This window comes from Oncorhynchus clarkii, chromosome 9, assembly GCF_045791955.1.
Source record: "Oncorhynchus clarkii lewisi isolate Uvic-CL-2024 chromosome 9, UVic_Ocla_1.0, whole genome shotgun sequence".
NCBI lineage: Eukaryota > Metazoa > Chordata > Actinopteri > Salmoniformes > Salmonidae > Oncorhynchus > Oncorhynchus clarkii.
Window position 1 is genome coordinate 30520621 of NC_092155.1, and position 13143 is coordinate 30533763.

Genomic DNA, 13143 nt, shown 5'->3' on the forward strand with positions numbered 1-13143 from the left:
TTGCTAGCTTACACCTCGGGACTTAGAGGTACCCAGCGTCACTGCTTCATTGCTCCAGACCACCACAAGGGGGAGTTAGAGCACTCATTATGCATTTGGGTCCCAAGGTTTTTGTATGACCAATCATATTGAGTGGTTCCAATGACACCCGTCTCTGGTGACTTCAGCAAAGATGTTTGACAAAACATTATGGGGAAGCAAATGTATGTAGTTATAACGTCATAACGAGTCAAGCAAAAAATCTACAATTGAGAGGAATATGTTAGTTAATGTAGAGTCAAACGATTGTGCATATTTTTTTGTCAAACGTTAATTTACGAAAATCACTATTTAGCAAGTTATTTTCAGCCTTATCCAATACCAGGTGTATCAAACTCATTCATTATAGCAAGCAGGGAGCAGGTTTCGAACCCTCAACATTCTAGCCCAAAGTCCAGCTGTATTGCCTGTAACCAAATGTACTAATTGGGGCCGATTGTTGCTAAAAACACTTTATCAATTGGGATCTTCAACGTGGAAAGGGGAAAAAGTATTATTTTTTTTTTTTTACAAGCATAGCAGGATGCGTATTAGCTGAACAATAGACTATTCAACCTTTACAAAATGAATTGTATAATAGCTGAGCTAGGTGTGAACCCCCCCTTCCCAACTTGAGCTAGGTGTGAAAATCATCCAGAATGTTTTGGGATTTTCACCCTCCAGACATTATTTCCTAAAGGTCTTAATGATGAAATGCCTATGTATGTTATGTTGTAAATTTGAACATTAATTATGTCCCTATTTCAGATTACTCTGACATTTTTCTTACACTGTACACAAGGATTCATGAAAATTTGCTTGGTAGGTCGATGTCCTCATTGTGGTTTGACAGATGTGTTTAATACGTTTTATTTACACACTTGAATATTTATGAAATGCATATTGTTATATTTGGTAGCAATTATTTGTTTTTCCTTCGCCTACAAACCCTTTCTATGTGTGGAATGGATGTGGTGTGGCTAGGTCTACATAAGGGTGCTAATTTAAAAAACTCACAAAAGCTCTGACGAAGGCCGTGAGGCTGATACAAAAAGCTTATTAAAGATCAGTGATACGATCAAGAGCAGTGTGCGGGTTCCTTCTTCTTTTTTCTCATCTTATCCGGCTTTTGCCATGCACCTGCAAAAAAGATAGCTCAGATGTGCGACTACATTTTGAATTTGACTTTACAAACAACAAGAGGGCTTAATTGGAGTCTATTTCTTCGGAACCTTGACCTCTATAAAATAACTTAACTGGCTGAGGTAGGTTATGAGGCTTAACAGCCTAATAGAAGTAGGATTTTTTTTACAAGACCTACTTACAATTGCAACTGGTCGACAATGTAGCACCCTACATAAAAAGTCTGCACGTTCGAACTAAAATAATGTAACTAACAAGAAAGTGCACATTTGTAATTCCCAAACTCTAAAAGTAATTGGAAAGGTGGATACAAATTATGCATGACTTTGTGGTTACAATAAAGAATGTAGCCCATAATGCAAATGATTCCTATTAGCAGGACAATATACTTTTTATAGCCCGGTGTAACAGTATAGCTTCCGTCCCTCTCTTCGCCCCTACCTGGGCTCGAACCAGGGACCCTCTGCATACATTGATAACAGCCACTCTCTAAGCATCATTACCCATCGCTCCACAAAAGCTGCTGCCCTTCGCAGGGCAAGGGTAACAACTACTTCAAGATCTCAGAGCGAGTGACGTCACCGATTGAAACGCTATTAGCGCGCACATCGGTTACACCGCCTCTGTTGTGAAAATCCCTCAAATTGCAATGTATTCGATGCTTAAGTACTCTAAAGTGTTACATTTGTAACTCAAAATCTTCTTGATTTTCTGTAGCAATTTTGAGCAAATTGCTCAAGGGCCATGGTTGATTCATCTGTGAAGAGGACGTTATTGAATGTCCCGCCATGACTGGGCCTGTAGGACGCAAAGTTCTTTGTTTGTCAGACGAATCATTGGGTGAAAACTACAGAACAGTACAAAACAAGCGAACACGCATGGTTAATGTTCTGAGAATGAATAAAATACAAAAAATAAAAAACATTTCTTACCGAGCAGTGATGCCCGCAGATTACAGATTGCCTTTGCCGATCACTCATCATCTTCCTTCATCAGTGAGTCAATGGCTTGAATAGTCATTGACTCACTTACGCGTTGAAAATGAAAGAGATGGCGTCACAATTTATGCCAGGCACGCCTGTGAGCTCTGGAACTCCACCTCTGACAGGCAGAGTCAACATACAGTACGTGGTGGGTTCGTCAGGTTTTCGGATCACCCTGACATTTCTATTCCTCTACTGACAATAGAAATTGACCAACTGCTCACCAGGCACAGCAAGGGCGGTCCAAACCGTTATGCTGTTCTGCTATTCCAAGGATGTGTAACCAAAGAGAGATACCAGAGTGGGCACAGAATATATAGCTTTCCCGCTGTGGCCGTCTATTTCAGCACTGTTTCGCACTGCTCTGAGACAAGCATGGCGAAACCAAAATGTTCAAATATTCCATGATATTCTTAAAATATGTGTTGACCGAATATAAGCAAGTGATGTCTGCTAAATAATCAAGTTATGTTTTTCCAGAAAAAAATAATTCAAAATAACTGGATTTATTTACAAATTAGTGAGAAATGTCCATGTTCAAGAATTGCCCTTTTCTCGCACACTCTAGGTTAAATGAAAACTAATGTCACGTTCTGACCTTAGTTCCTTTGTTTTGTCTTTTGTTTTAGTATGGTCAGGGTGTGAGTTGGGTGGGTTGTCTGTTAGTTTGTCTATTTCTATTTTCTATTTCTGTGTTTGGCCTGGTATGGCTCTCAATCAGAGGCAGCTGTCAATCGTTGTCCCTGATTGAGAACCATATTTAGGTAGCCTGTTTTCCATTGTGTTTTGTGGGTGGTTATTTTCAGTCTTTGTGTGTCTGCACCAGACAGAACTGTTTTGGTTGTTTCTTTGTTGTTTGTTATTCAGTGTTCAGTTTTTTCATTAAATAAGATGAACACTTACCACGCTGCACTTTGGTCCTCACCTTCATCCCAAGACAGCCTTTACAACTAAGCAATAGCACGATGTTGCACCAAGAAACACTTACCTTGATGAAAGCCCCAACCAAAAGAAATTGAAAGTTACTTTCTTCTGGAACCAAGTTACATTTCCCTCAGTACACAAACATGCACACAACAAAAACAAGCCATACCGTGCGGTGCTGGGCCCAGTATTTGACACATTCACCCACTTCCCCACTGAAAGATAAGCCCCAAAATGTTGGCATCACATTGTAACAGGTTATAATCAAGGCCTGGTCTCCAGCATGGGAACAGAAGAGGAAAACCTGGTGTGGTAGTTTCAGGTTGGACTACTCCAAATCGTCTTTGGCTCGGACACACAAATGTAAGCTTTGCAGGTCCATCAATCCATTTAAAGACATTTCATGCCCTACAGTAACCTGTGGCTCATGAGAGAACCTTAATAAATCAGCAAAACATTAATAACCTATTTATTGACACTTTATGTAGTGTCCTGTAATACTTAGTTTGAAGTGAGACACCTTTGGTCAATTATAAGACATCCATAAAGACTCTATATTGCATCACGCTGTACTTAATTTAAAGTCAGACACCTTTGGTCATTCAAAACACATACATAAAGGCTTAATGATGTAAACACAAATGTACTGAGCAAGGCACTTAACCCTAATCATTGTGTAAGTTGCTCTGGATAAGAGTGTCTGCTAAATGATTAAAATGTAAAAATCTAAACACAAATACATGACATTTCAAAAAGGCCAGCAATGCAATTACATTGACACTGACACAGGGTTGTGAATAATGTACTGTAGCTTGTCCCTGAGCTGACGGACAAATGGTTCTTGCCTCTTTTCCTGCATGTTGGTTCCAATCTTAAAAGTTATACCAAAGAAAGTTAGCAGGTCTATTAGGAAATGCCTTTGTCACACCATCTGGATAAGGGCATTTCTGTGCTGCTCCAGAAACTCTAAATGGGCACAGAAAACTCCATTCAATTAATTTTATTATTTTCCTCTTTCATTTACATTCGTATGACAAGCCTATGAGAAGTGACTGTATCTGGGAGATTTATATTTAGCTGAGCCTGCAAGCTAGCTACATTTGGGATAGCTAGGAATTGCTCTGAAGTCACCAAAGTTATTTGAAATAACAATTTAGGTTGCTACAGTATGTAATTTAACTCAACATTTATCTACTACAAACTAATTTGAATTACAATAAATGTTAAAACCTCACTAGGGTACGTGGGACGGTAGCGTCCCACCTGTCAACAGCCAGTGAAACTGCAGGGCGCCAAATTCAAAACAACAGATATCCCATAATTCAAATTCCATGTATTTTACACCATTTTAAAGATACACTTGTTGTAAATCCAGCCATAGTGTCCGATTTCAAAAAGGCTTTACGATGAAAGCAAACCAAACGATTATGTTAGGTCAGAGCCAAGTCACAGAAAAACACAGCCATTTTTCCAGCCAAAGAGAGGAGTCACAAAAATCTGAAAAATAGATCAAATTAATCACTAACCTTTGATGATCTTCATCAGATATCACTCATAGGACTTCATGTTACACAATACATGCATGTTTTGTTCGGTAAAGTTCATATTTATATCCAAAAATCTGAGTTTACATTGGCGCGTTATGTTCAGTAGTTCCAAAACATCCGGTGATTTTGCAAAGAGATGACACTCATAGGACTTCATGTTACACAATACATGTATGTTTTGTTCGGTAAAGTTCATATTTATATCCAAAAATCTGTGTTTACATTGGCGCGTTATGTTCAGTAGTTCCAAAATATCCGGTGATTTTGCAGAGAGCCACATCAATTCACAGAAATACTCATAATAAACATTGATAAACAATACAAGTGTTATTCACAGAATTAAATATATACTGCTCCTTAATGCAACCACTGTGTCAGATTTCAAAAAACGTTACGGAAAAAGCAAACCATGCAATTATCTGAGGACGGCGCTCAGACGACAAATCAAGCCAAATTGATATCCGCCATGTTGTAGTCAACATTAGTCAGAAATAGCACTATGAATATTCACTTACCTTTGATGATCTTCATCAGAATGCACTCCCAGGGATCCCAGTTCCACAATAAATGTTTGATTTGTTCGATAATGTCCATCATTTATGTCCAAATAGCTACTTTTGTTAGTGCGTTTTGTAAACAAATCCAACCAAACGATGTATAGAATCAATCTTTAGGATGTTTTTGACATAAATCTTCAATAATATTCCAACCGGAGAATTCCTTTGTCTTCAGAAAAGCAATGGATTGAGAGCTACCTCTCACGTGAACGAGCGTCACGAGGTCAAAGCATTTTGCCAGACCTCTGACACATTCCCCTCTCGTTCGGCCCCACAGTAGAAGCATCAAACTAGGTTTTAAAAACTGTTGACATCTAGTGGAAGCCTTAGGAAATGCAACATGTCTAATATCCCACTGTATCTTCAATAGGGGCTGAGTTGAAAAACTACAAACCTCAGATTTCCCACTTCCTGGATGGATTTTATCTCAGGTTTTTGCCTTCCATATGAGTTCCCAATGCTGCCCCCTACCCTAGAGAACTTACTTGTTTCTCGCTGTCCAATGGCAGCACAAGTGGGCATTTGATTTACGAACTCATCGTCCTATTTGATTTGCAAATTCATATTCCTATTTGTTCATATTTATATGAGATTTGCATTAAATGTGGGTTTTAAAACATGTTCCATGGTCAAATAAATACCCCCAATGCAAATCACTGTATATCGAATACATATTGGCTTTGAACAATAACTATACTGGGTGCCACAGTAAAAGTATTGTAAGGAATACTCAGCAAGTTCTGTAGAATGTATATATGGTGTCATTTCATGGGGCTCTGAATAATGTGGAGTGTTGCTGGTCTTTTACTCCACCCATTCCATTGGCGGCCAAATCACATCACAGGTGCGCTTACTTCACTACAGACAACCTTCTAACCAAGCAACAGTGCAGGGAATGCTCATTAAAAAATTATTCAACTAGGCAAGTCAGTTAAGAACAAATTATTATTTACAATGACAGCCTAGGAACAGTTAACTGCCTTGTTCAGGGGTAAAACAACAGATTTTTACCTTGTCAGGTCGGGGATTCAATCTAGCAACTTTTTGGTTACTGGCCCAATGCTTTAACCACTAGGATACCTGCCGCCCCATGAGTTAAAGGGCAATTAAACAAAAACAGTTCATTAGATTTTTCCCAGACCTCAAAAGTCATCTCCTGATGTGGTTTAAGCATTGTTGTGAACACAGATAACCAAACTGAGTTGTATTTCTAATAAAACAAGTGTGAAAAAAGTGGGGGGAATTCCGAAACCTGGAGAAAAAAAAACAAAGAAAACGGAATGGAGAAAAAAATAAAAACAGATTTTAAAATGCCTTACCAACTTTTTTGATATGCATGACTGAACTTTAGAGTGTGTCATTCTGCAGCACATCATTTTGAGGGAAATTGAGGTCAGGTCCAATATTGACTATGCACCCAAGAGGGAAACAGGTTGGGCCATCCTAGAAATGTTTTAGGGAAATACTGTATAATATAATATATACAATTTAGCAGACACTTTTATCAAAATGACTTACAGTCATGCGTGAACAAATGTTTATGTATGGGTGGTCCTAGGAATTGATACCAATACCCTGGCGTTGAAATACTCTACCAAGATGTATGACAGGGTTACAAATGCTTTGTGTAGCCTCAATTTAATATTATTTCTAAGGCCTTTATTTAGTGATGCTTATGCCAACCTTTATAAAGCACAGGTTTGTGTCATATTTGACAGTGTGTTATGTCACATTTATGAACCCTTCAAAAAGCATGACATATAGATGACTTGTAACATATTTATTTTGTGTTTATTAAGGTTTTATGAAGGCTTTATTAGCTGCATGTCATTTAATAAAGTGGGACCACCCCAAAAAATGAAGCTCTGTCAAACTGGTTGTTGATCATTGCTAAACAGCCATTTTCATGTCTTACAAGCGGATTTAAGTCAAAACTGTAACTAGGCCACTCAGGAACATTCAATGTCGTCTTGGTAAGCAACTCCAGTGTATATTAGGCCTTGTGTTTTAGGTTATTGTCCTGCTGAAAGGTGAAATTGTCTCCCAGTGTTTGTTGAAAAGCAGACTGAACCAGGTTTTCCTCTAGGATTTTGCCTGTGCTTAGCTCTATTCCGTTTTTTCTATCCTAAAAAAATGCCCTAGTCCTTGTCGATGACAAGCATACCCATAACATGATGCAGCCACCACCATGCTTGAAAATATGAAGAGTGGTACTCAGTAATGTGTTGTATTGTATTTTCCCTGTATTCAGGACATAAAGTAAAAAAATGTGCAATATTTTTTGCAGTTTGTCTTTAGTTCTTTATTGCAAACAGAATGCATGTTCTGGAATATTTGTATTCTGTACAGGTTTCTTTATTTCTAAATTTTTGTTAGTTTTATGGAGCAACTACAATGTTGTGATTCATCTTCAGTTTTCTCCTGTCACAGCCATTAAACTCTGCAGCTGTTTTAAAGTCACCATTCGGCCTCATGGTGAAATCCATGAGCGGTTTCCTTCCTGTCCGGCAACTGAGTTAGGAAGGATACCTGTATCTTTCTTTGCCTTTCAATTCAACTTGTTACTCATGACAAAAGAGCCAGAGAAAAGAGAAAAGCAAAACTCCTGCAGATTTGGAATAGAATAGAAGGCTGCAAGTTCTACAAGGCATTTCCTTTCCTTTCCCTGCACGGTCCTCAATTAAACCACATAAGACAATATAAAATGGAGTAGATCTCTCAAACAGCATAAGTCAGATAAAAAATAGATACTATCCCGGAAAGTCACTGTGCTCTTCTACCATGACACAACAGCTTACAGGCTACCCCTCCAACTAGGAGAGTTGATCAGCAGGGCGTCGATAAGAATTTAAGGAAATTAGCAAAATTATCCATCATTAGTGATACTTTGTCAACTAGCCATAAGACGACATACAGAACACCCAACTTCCTCAATAATGCCCTCACAATCTTGCACCCACCCCATCCCACAAACCTTTCATAAACATCTCCCAAAAAGAGCATTCAACTGTATACTAGACAAAACAAAATATGATGAAATTGTCCCGCAAGAGGGCAATTTGTCTTGACGTGCACGCACAATGCTCCATGTCAGTGGTTTCAAAACTTCTTATAGTCCCGTATGTCACGGCTGATTTCCTCCTCTTCACCCACAAAATACCCAAAGAACATGGCTGCCTAAATATGGTTCCCAATCAAACACAACGATAAACACCTACCTCTGATTGAGAACCAATCTAGGCAACCAGACTTACATAAACACCTAGAATGAACACAACCCCATAAATCTACAAAAAACCCTAGACAGTACAAACACCCTAGATGAGACAAAAACCATACATCACCCATGTCACACCCTGGCCTAACCAAAATAATAAAGAAAACAAAGATAACTAAGGCCAGGGCGTGACACCGTACCCCTTCAAACATTCAACCTTCAAACATTCAACCACACACACACACACACACACACACACACACACACACACACACACACACACAATACATTTATTACACATAAGAATGAGTGTGAGGTTTTGTCACAACCCGGCACGTGGGAAGTGACAAAGAGCACTTATAGGACCAGGGTACAAAGCCATCTTACATAGAAAACCTTATTTGTTCATCAACAATTGTGAATAACTCTCCACAGGCTAATGAGAAGGATGTGCTTGAAAGGATGCACATAACTCTGCAATGTTGGGTTGTATTGGAGAGAGTCTCAGCCTAAAATCATTGCCCACACAGTCTGTGCCTGTATTTAGTTTTCATGCTAGTGAGGGCCGAAAATCCACTTTCACATAGGTACATGGTTGCAAAGGGCATCAGTGGCTTAACAGCGCGATTTGCCAAGGCAGGATACTCTGTGCGCGGCCCTGTCCAGAAATCTGCCAGTGGCTTTTTCACAGAACCTCTTGTTGCAATTTCGATTTCGATTTCGAGGCTCTCTTGTTCAGATATTGGTAAGTGGACTGGAGGCAGGGCATGAAAGGGATAATGAATCCAGTTGTTTGTGTCATCCGTTTCGGGAAAGTACATGCGTAATTGCTCACCCAGCTCACTCAGGTGCTTCACTATATCACATTTGACATTGTCCATAAGCTTGAGTTTATTTGCACACAAAAAGTAATACAATCATGGAAAGACCTGTGTGTTGTCCTTGTTAATGCAGACAAGGAAGAGCTCCAACTTCTTAATCATAGCCTCAATTTTGTCCCGCACATTAAATAGAGTCCCTGTAATCCTGGATTCAGATCATTCAGGCGAGAAAAAACATATCCTAGATTGACCAGTTGAGTGAGAAACCCGTCATCATGCAAGCGGTCAGACAAGTGAAAAATATGGCCAGTAAAGAAAACTTTAAGCTCGTCTCTCAATTTAAAACAATTTGTCAATACTTTGCTCCCTGATAACCAGCGCACTTCTGCATGTTGTAAAAGCGTTACAGTGCCTTGCGAAAGTATTCGGCCCCCTTGAACTTTGCGACCTTTTGCCACATTTCAGGCTTCAAACATAAAGATATAAAACTGTATTTTTTTGTGAAGAATCAACAACAAGTGGGACACAATCATGAAGTGGAACGACATTTATTGGATATTTCAAACTTTTTTAACAAATCAAAAACTGAAAAATTGGGCGTGCAAAATTATTCAGCCCCTTTACTTTCAGTGCAGCAAACTCTCTCCAGAAGTTCAGTGAGGATCTCTGAATGATCCAATGTTGACCTAAATGACTAATGATGATAAATACAATCCACCTGTGTGTAATCAAGTCTCCGTATAAATGCACCTGCACTGTGATAGTCTCAGAGGTCCGTTAAAAGCGCAGAGAGCATCATGAAGAACAAGGAACACACCAGGCAGGTCCGAGATACTGTTGTGAAGAAGTTTAAAGCCGGATTTGGATACAAAAAGATTTCCCAAGCTTTAAACATCCCAAGGAGCACCGTGCAAGCGATAATATTGAAATGGAAGGAGTATCAGACCACTGCAAATCTACCAAGACCTGGCCGTCCCTCTAAACTTTCAGCTCAAACAAGGAGAAGACTGATCAGAGATGCAGCCAAGAGGCCCATGATCACTCTGGATGAACTGCAGAGATCTACAGCTGAGGTGGGAGACTCTGTCCATAGGACAACAATCAGTCGTATATTGCACAAATCTGGCCTTTATGGAAGAGTGGCAAGAAGAAAGCCATTTCTTAAAGATATCCATAAAAAGTGTTGTTTAAAGTTTGCCACAAGCCACCTCGGAGACACACCAAACATGTGGAAGAAGGTGCTCTGGTCAGATGAAACCAAAATTGAACTTTTTGGCAACAATGCAAAACGTTATGTTTGGCGTAAAAGCAACACAGCTGAACACACCATCCCCACTGTCAAACATGGTGGTGGCAGCATCATGGTTTGGGCCTGCTTTTCTTCAGCAGGGACAGGGAAGATGGTTCAAATTGATGGGAAGATGGATGGAGCCAAATACAGGACCATTCTGGAAGAAAACCTGATGGAGTCTGCAAAAGACCTGAGACTGGGACGGAGATTTGTCTTCCAACAAGACAATGATCCAAAACATAAAGCAAAATCTACAATGGAATGGTTCAAAAATAAACATATCCAGGTGTTAGAATGGCCAAGTCAATGTCCAGACCTGAATCCAATCGAGAATCTGTGGAAAGAACTGAAAACTGCTGTTCACAAATGCTCTCCATCCAACCTCACTGAGCTCGAGCTGTTTTGCAAGGAGGAATGGGAAAAAATGTCAGTCTCTCGATGTGCAAAACTGATAGAGACATACCCCAAGCGACTTACAGCTGTAATCGCAGCAAAAGGTGGCGCTACAAAGTATTAACTTAAGGGGGCTGAATAATTTTGCACGCCCAATTTTTCAGTTTTTGATTTGTTAAAAAAGTTTGAAATATCCAATAAATGTCGTTCCACTTCATGATTGTGTCCCACTTGTTGTTGATTCTTCACAAAAAAATACAGTTTTATATCTTTATGTTTGAAGCCTGAAATGTGGCAAAAGGTCGCAAAGTTCAAGGGGGCCGAATACTTTCGCAAGGCACTGTATATCGTTGCTGCCCATATCATTGCATAATGCAGAAAATACACAAGGGTTCAGGGGCCTTACTTTAACAAAGTTAACAATTTTTCACTGAAGTGTCCAAAACGTCTTTCAAGCTGTCAGCCATTCCCTTGGCAGCAAGAGCCTCTCGGTGGATGCTGCAGTGTACCCAAGTGGCGTTGGGAGCAACTGCTTGCATGCGCGTTACCACTCCACTATGTCTCCCTGTCATGGCCTTTACTTACAAAATGTCCAGTACTTAAAAAATATGATCTCCTGTTGTCCTGGTTTCCAGATGTCTTCCTTAATTTACCCCCCACAAACGTAACGGACATATACCAGGAGCTGTGGAACGTCTGTTGACTCATCAAGCTGTAATGCATAGAATTCACTGGTTTGTATGCAAAGCAGTAATTATTATAAAACATATCCTGTCATGTCACTGATGCTTTGTGAAACAATGTTGTTTGATTGGCCTTTTCCCCCAGCATTGTCCCAGCCATATCCGCGGCAGCAGGAAGAATTAAGTCCTCCACAATAGTATGGGGCTTCCATGTCCTAGACACTCGGTAGCTCACCACAGAAGACACTTCTAGCCTGTTCTCATTATGGTATATGTTGCTTTTATACATGTGTTACTACTCAAAAGTTGTTTTAAAACGTCTTCGGGATCAGTGTGCCTTCCACGGGACGGTTGAGCTAACGTAGGATAACGCGATTAGCATGAGGTTGTAAGTAACAAGAACATTTCCCAGGACATGTACATATCTGATATTGGCAGAAAGCTTACATTCTTGTTAATCTAACTGCACTGTCCAATTTACAGTAGCTATTACAGTGAAAGAATACCATGCTATTGTTTGAGGAGAGTGCACAATTTTGAACATGAAAAGTTATTAATAAACAAATGATGCAGTCTTGATTTTTTTTTTGACAGAAATGCAATGGTTCATTGGATCAGTCTAAATCGTTACACATACACTGATGCCATCTAGTGGCCAAACCCTAAATTGCACCTGGGCTTGAATAATACATTATGGTCTTTCTCTTGCATTTCAAAGATGACATAAAAAAATGCAAAAGAATGGTTGTTTTTTTCTATGTATTATCTTTTTACCAGATCTATTGTGTTATATTCTACTACATTCCTTTCACATTTCCATAAACTGTGTTTCCTTTCAAATGGTACAAAGAATATGCATATCCTTGCTTCAGGGTCTGAGCTACAGACAGTTAGATTTGGATATGTCATTTTAGGCGAAAATTTTAATAATTGAAAAAAAGGAGCTCCCGTGGCTTATTTTTCAAATGGGAATGTTTCGTTTCTAAATGTCTGCGCAAGATTGGTTTCATCGAGTTGTGAGATAACACCTTTGCACATATAACACATATAGCACAATATAAGCGAACCCCAAATCAATGTAGTTCTCATCATAGCCTCTTCGATGGCCCTACGTCCCAGTCTGTTGTTCGGTACTTTCCCAGGTAAGTAGCACTTTGGCTGCATCAGATACCCAACTGTCTGTGTCCGTGCTAGCTGGGCTAGCAACAAATGTACAATTACTCATTCTAGCATTGTATATGCGTAGCCCAGTTTGGGTATAGCCGCTCCATGTCATACATCTTGGGCTTCTGCTCTTCATCCCCCCATTGTTTTGCAGTGGACCAGCCTGTGCCACTGTGCCACAGATGGGTCTCTGCTCTAGCATGAAATAAGCTCAGTGTGGGAGTGTGTGCCATGGGTTCTGGTGCCGGGCCCCGGTGACAGGAGGCAATGCAGGCCCACTGCTCAGAAAGGCATCGCGTTGTGGTGCTCAGACAAGCGATGATGATGTGTGATGGATCCCGGCGGACTACAGAATGACGGTCAGTCACACAGACGGTGGCGGGACCCCGGTCCCCAGCTCCT